The following is a 7274-nucleotide window of genomic DNA, read 5'->3' on the forward strand; positions in this document are numbered from 1 at the left end:
GGGATCATTATCTTTATGACATTTAAAGTCTTTTGTTTATGTTTTACGTTAATCCCCAACGGGCTTGTACTAAACACGCCGCAGAAGTGGATACACACCGGGTTAGAACCCTTGGGGGTCACTATCTAGGAAAGATCCCAGTAAAATATTCTGCTGTGCCTCTGTAAGGTGTCAAAGAAACGAGCAGGTAAAGGTTACTGCTACTTTATTACAGATCCAGGCAGCTTATATTGCGGCCGACTGACGCCGGGCCGTGAGAGACAATGGAATTGACTGTGACCTGAGGTCGAAACAATAAACAATAATATGCAGTGAACGAGTACAAATTACAATACAAAACATACAGAGCTACAATATAGATACAGTCTTGATGCCTGTGAATGAAGAAACATGTGATACACAATGTGTGACATTCGTATAAATACCATAAAGTAAAAATGATTAAAATGCGTGACCTGGCACGTTTTAGGCGTGACTAATTGAGCTTGAAGAAAACGGGAAGTCACCAAAGAAAACAAGCTCAGCGGAGACTTAGTTAATGGCGCCGCCGAAACACTATCCTGGCGCCGAATTGGTGACTTTACAAATACTCCCCAAGACGAGGGACGCGTCTGATTAATCCCTGTACCTGGTGGGACGCTGAAGGTGCCGCGGCTCCTTGAAGATAACTGAGGGCCTCCCGCCTGTGAGGCTGCTGTTTGGGCGGTCCCTTCCTGGGGCGGCTTGGCGCCTGCGGGGTGAGGGCGTGCTGGAGTGCGTTTGGGCGGAAGGGTGCTGCGTCGCTGCCGGGACTCTCCGACAGGAAGGCGGGCTTTAGCCGGTCTATGGAAACCCAGTCGTTCTTGCCTGGGAGTGCCAGCCGAACGCCTTGCTGTTCGCTCCAGCACGCGGAAGGGTCCCCTGTAGGGCTTAGTTAGTGGTGGACGGACGGCGTCGACTCTGACGAAGACGTGGGTGGCGGATGACAGCTGTGGCGGCATGAAGGTGGTTGCTTTGTCGATGTATGAGCGCCTGCAAGGGGGCGAACTTGCCGCCACGTCGCGGAGCCTCTGCAGAGATGGGAGTGGCGATCATCCGTCACGAGCTCTCCCGGCACCACGAGGGGTTCCCCATAGGTTTGTTCAGCTGCGGATGGGGTGCCGTCGGCTCTGGGGCGGTCCTCAACCCGAGGAGGACCCACGGCAGCTGATGTTTCCAGTCCTCGGCGGTGCAGCGGGCCATGAGGGATGACTTTGGGACCTGTGGAACCGTTCAACCAGGCCGTTGGCCGCTGGGTTGTACGCTGTGGTGGTGTGGTGCGTGGTTCCCAGCAGTTGAGCCAGGGCAGACCACAACTCGGAGAGGAAAGCGGGGCCCCTGTCGGTTGTGATGTGGTCCGGGGCGCCGGCGGCTAACCCAACTGGAGAGCAGGGCCTCAGCGCACGCGCTGGCGGTGGCTTCTTGCATGGCGTGGCCGGGCCACCTCGTCGAACGGTCTACCACCGTGAGGAGGTATCTGGATCCGCCTGATGGGAAGGGGCCCGGCGGCGTCGATGTGGATGTGGCTGAAGCGGCGCCCTGGCTGTGGGAACTCGCCTACCCCGACTGCGTGTGACGACCCACTTTACTGGTCTGGCACTGCAGGCACTGTTTTGCCCAGGCTGTGGCGTCCTTTTGCACCCCGTGCCAGACGAACTTTTTGAAAGCAGTTTGGCGTGGTCCTGCCGGAGGGTGTGAGAGGCCGTGAATGATGTCGAATACCTGGCAGCGGCGTGAGGCTGGAACCAAAGGGCGGGGCTGGCCTGTGCTGATGTCACAGAGCAGGCTGGGGCCTCCCGGGCGAGGTCACGTCCCGCCACTTGAGGGATGTGATGGCGGTGCGGTATGCTGGGGTTTCTGGGTCAGCGGCCTGTTCTCTGGCAAGGTCCTGGTAATCTACACCAAGCTGCACTGCGTTCAACTCGACTCTGGAGAGGGCGTCTGCTACGGGATTTTTCTTGCCGGGAGGTACCTGACGGAACAGGTAAATTCGGCTATGGCTGAGAGGTGGCGCTGCTGTCTGAAGACCATGCGCGTCCCCCTGCTTCGTGAAGGCGTGAACCAGTGGCTGGTGGTCTGTGAAGATTGTGAAGGGCGTCCCCTCCAGGAGGAACTTGAAGTGCCGAACTGCGCGGTACATCGCGCAGAGTTCCCTGTCGAAGGTGCTGTAGCGGGACTCTGCGGGACTGAACTTCTTGCTGAAGAAGGCGATGGGCTGGGGCGCCGTTGATGATTTGCTCAGAACAGCACCGCAGGCAGCGTTACTGGCGTCTGTCGTCAGCTGGAGGAGCCTTGGGATCCTGGTGTGCCAAGGCGGTTGCCTTGGTGAGGGCGGCCGTCAGGGAAAAGGCCTGCTGCTGGCTGGGTCCCCAAGACAGGGACTTCGGTTGACCTTTTAGGACTTCCGTCAGGGGGGCCGTGGTGTGCGCGATCCCGGGGATGAACCGCCTGTAGAAGTTTACCATCCCAAGGAACTCCTGGACGGCCTTGATGGAGGTGGGTGTCGGGAACTTGGCTACGGCTGCCACTTTCGATGTAAGAGGGCGGACGCCTGTCGGAGACACCTCGTGACCCAGGAATTCTGCTTTCTGGACGCCGAAGGTACACTTGTCAAAACGGACGACGAGGCCGTTTTCTTGGAGGCGCTGGAGGACTGCTTTGATGTGCCTCTGGTGTTCGCTGTGAGACCTGGAAAATATGAGAATGTCGTCGACGTAGCAGACGCAGAATTTTAGGTCCCCCAGGATGCTGTCCATGAGCCGCTGGAAGGTGGCCCTGGCGTTCCTCAGCCCGAAGGTGGAGAAGGCGAACACATAGGACCCGAAGGGCGTGATGATGGCTGTCTTTGGTATGTCCTCTGGCGCAACAGGTACCTGGAAATAAGATTTAAGAAGGTCCAATTTAGTGAATATTTTGGCCCCGTGAAAGGAGGCCGTGAGGTCTTGCATATTGGGCAGAGGGTAGTGGTCGGGCTCCGTTGCAATGTTGAGCCGCCTGTAGTCGCCGCAGGGTCTCCAGGAGCCGTCCGGTTTCTGCACCATGTGGAGGGGAGGCCCATGGACTGGAGGCTTTCCTGCAGATGCCCATCTGTTCCATCTCCATGAATGCTTTTTCGCCTCCTGAAGGCGCTGAGGGGGAAGCCTGCGGAACTTCGCATGTGTCGGGGGCCCTTTAGTCACTATATGGTGGTATATGCCGTGCTTGGCTGGGGCCCCGGGGACTTGGCGAAGCTCGGGCTTAAACACCTCAGGGAACTCCGACAGAAGGTGTGCATACTGGTGGGGGCGGCGGTGCTGATGGTGGGTCTGGGTCCCGCCGTTAACGGGAGAGACCGGCAGGAGTCGGTATCGAGGAGGGCGCTTGCGCCCCACGTCGACTAGCAGGCCGAAGTGCGCCAGAAAATCGGCCCCAGGAGTGGGGTTCCCACGTCCGCGACGATGAAGTCCCAGGAGTAACTCTGGCCAAGGATGGAGATCGACAGGAGCCTGGTGCCGTAGGAGAGGATGGGGTTCCGTTGGCGGCCGTCAGGAAGGCGGCCGGGTCTGGTGTCTGGTTGCGGTCCTCTCTGGATGCTGGGAAGACCGACTTAAAGGCTCCTGTGTCGACCAGCATCATCCTGCCGAGACGGTGTCGCCGGACGTAAAAACCTACTGTTTTGAGGCCCTGGGTTCTTCGGCTGCCATGGCGGCCTGTCCTGCTGGCCGCCGCCCCCGTTTTTTGAACGGTTGAACGAGCAGGGCGGCAGGCAGTTTCGGCGTCCTTTCCGAACCACTTGTGGTAGCGACAGAAGCCGGGGACCTCCGTCTGCTGTGGTTGGTGGACGTCTGTTGGCGATGGCGTTGACGGGCTGCTCACGTCCTCTTCAGGCTGGGCCGGAGCTGACCGGCTGTGGCCGGTTTTAGCCGCTGTGAAGCCTTGACGGAGTCTGTGAGGTGTTGTGCCGCCTCTATGAGGTCCTCGACAGGCATGGTGTAGGGGTGAGCGATCTGGTTGCGTACTTCCGGGAGGAGTTGGCGAAGGAAGATTTCCCGATGAAGCTTATCTCCTGCCGCTTGTTTGTGCCACCCAAGACTGGTATTGACAGGAGATCTCGACCATGCCCCAAGCGTCTCTTGGATTGAGGTCGTGGCGTGGATTATTGGCAAGGTCGATAGCACAGGCGGCCCGCTCGGCGATGGGCAGGAGCAAGCTTCGAGGAGGAACTTTTTGTGGTGCTGTATGTGAGGGTGTGTGTTTGGTACTCGCGAGATGAGTTTGTTGTACACGTCCTCGGAAGGGCGTTGAGCACTGTGTCGGCCTGTAGGATTTCGTCCGTGAGGTCCGCGATTCTGAAGTGGCTCTCCACCCTGCGCAGCCACATTGATGGGTTCCCCTGCGTAAACGGCGGCAGCTTTACGGTGAGGCGGCCCGCGATTGTGTTGCCCGGCCGTCGTGTGTTGGGCGCTGGTGTGGAGTTGCGGGAGGGCCTCGATGCGGGGCGGGCGCGGCTGTGATGGGAGGTAGGTAAACCTCGGAGTCCGGGGTCGCGTTTAACTGCATGAAGGAGGGGATATCCGCGTCCATGCTCGCTCCTTTGACCCCCTTACTGGAGTGGGGTATCGCGTCAGTACGCACTTTTGCGTGCGCCGTGTGGTTCCGCTAGTGACGCTGGTGGGGTACGCCGACGAGTCAGCACGCTCAAACGCTGGTTACAGCGCCGTGTTTAGGCCGCTAAGAGCGTTTTGGAGAAATCCTGGAGCCAAGACTGAGTCGCCGTGTGAGTCCGCTAATGGCTCCGGGATACTCCGGGGGTCACCACTGTAAGGTGTCAAAGAAACGAGCAGGTAAAGGTTACTGCTACTTTATTACAGATCCAGGCAGCTTATATTGCGGCCGACTGACGCCGGGCCGTGAGAGACAATGGAATTGACTGTGACCTGAGGTCGAAACAATAAACAATAATATGCAGTGAACGAGTACAAATTACAATACAAAACATACAGAGCTACAATATAGATACAGTCTTGATGCCTGTGAATGAAGAAACATGTGATACACAATGTGTGACATTCGTATAAATACCATAAAGTAAAAATGATTAAAATGCGTGACCTGGCACGTTTTAGGCGTGACTAATTGAGCTTGAAGAAAACGGGAAGTCACCAAAGAAAACAAGCTCAGCGGAGACTTAATTAATGGCGCCGCCGAAACACTATCCTGGCGCCGAATTGGTGACTTTACACCTCCATGGAGACATCCATCTTTGGAAAGAGTGTACTGTAGGTGAGTTTCAAGTTCGAAACATGTTGCGTCCAGTAAGATGATGCTTCTCACCTTCTAGTGCATCTAGAAAGCCAAAAAGAGCAAATTTAATCAGCTCAGGCGTCGAACTTGGAGCATTCTTCCCAAAATGGTACTCGAAATGTTGATTGTCTCATCACACATCAATTTTTGCTGCAAAGTGCTATGGTGTTTTGATAGCCTTAAGGAAATCTAGTCACAGAGAAATATCGTGTCATCGTGTCATTTGGCAGTTTGAAAAGCCTGGTTAATGGTTTGTTTGGACCAGATCATTTGATCAAAATATCAAGTTTTTTGAGGTCTGCTCATGTTTGCGTGGCAGAAATCGGTCCAGTGGTTTCAGGAGTAATGACACTGGATGGCCATGTGATGAGAAGGGTGAGACATATGTGGGGAGGAAAGTGATGCAGATGGAGGTGCCTGGTGGGAGAGCAAGAAAACAGCGAAGGTGGATGGATGTAGTTAGAGAAGACCTGAGAGACAAAAATTATCAGAGGACGATGTGTTTGCTGAGCCAGGTCCTGCTGTCAGAAGCATCGACTTAGAAGTGGGATAAGATGCAGAGAAAGAAGTGCTGCAGGAATAATATAGTATTATCCTCTCCTCTCTCTCTCTCTCTCTCTCTCTCTCTCTCCTCCATATGCAGGATATGTATCCTGTAATTTGCTTTGTAGTTTCAACCGGGAGCTACAAAATTCGATATTGAATGAGTTCACAAACTCAGTATCCCTGCAAACATCTGAGTATGACGAGATATATAAAGTTTAGAAATTAATTACACTAAAAATCGTATCTCTGACTGTTTAATCAACACAATCACAAAAATAAATTTCTGACTCACATCAGGATCGAATCCAGGTCTTTCAAATGAAAGGCAAGGCAGCTGCCAACTAAGCCACACAAGTCATAATAAAAGTAATTGGAACCCAAGTACCACTGTAGCGAAGGCTTTACCTGGGCAGGCTAACTGGGGAAAACATGCTGGTGTACGAGACAGTCAGCCTGCCCAGGTAAAGCCTTAGGTACGGTGGTACTTAAGTTCCAACTTCTTTTATGGCTTGTGAGGCTTAGTTGGCAGCGGCCTTGCCTTTCAACCGAAAGACCTGGGTTCGATCCTGATGTGAGTCAGAAATTTATTCCTGACTGTTCTATAAAGAAGAAGAGCGAGACAGACGTTTAATGACTACATGAGAGAGTAGTAGAGAGAGAGAGAGAGAGAGAGAGAGTAGTAGAGAGTAGTCTTTTGACTAATTTTAGGATCAAGTTTCAGGAAAAAACTTTTTGATTTTCTTAAAGGCTTTGAGGTTCTGACTCGGATTTAGCCAGGTCTGCCAGTTATCTTGTAGATGAGTTGATTTGGAAATTTTAGTTTGGTATCTCATTTTTACAGTACTTACCTGCTTTTAGACTCATCATATTTGTGTAGTTTTATTCAGCGACGTCAGTAAGTTATGAATTCATGATGCCAGAAAACTTTAGATAATTAATGAGTTGCCACATTTTCAAATGCATGAAAATAACAGTAATAACTGCAATATAGATAACTCTTCCAGAAGAAGTAACAAAAAGAAGCAATCAGACAGAGGCACGAAAAATAATATACGAAAATTAAATGGTAAACACAAAGAACCAAATAAATTCCGGGAGGGATGCAACGATTCATGTCAAAGTTCAAACAAGATATGCCTTAACTAACAAAAGGAAATGGAGAAAGAAAATTAAGACTTGCATTAACCAAACATACTTCTGAAGAATATTGGGCAATAAATTTCTGCAAACCAAATAAATGTAACGCCGAAATTATCATGAGAACAGAGGGGAGGCAGAAAATTTATTTAGGAAAACCACAAAATAACGCCATACCATTTGCACTGCCATCAAAGACTAGAAAGTAATTATCTATCTAGACACAGGAATGTGTGGCAAAATTAATGCAATGAAAGTGGAATATAAAAATTAACAGTTAACAAGTAAAA

The sequence above is a fragment of the Macrobrachium rosenbergii genome, chromosome 27 (assembly GCF_040412425.1).
Source record: "Macrobrachium rosenbergii isolate ZJJX-2024 chromosome 27, ASM4041242v1, whole genome shotgun sequence".
Classification (NCBI taxonomy): Eukaryota; Metazoa; Arthropoda; class Malacostraca; order Decapoda; family Palaemonidae; genus Macrobrachium; species Macrobrachium rosenbergii.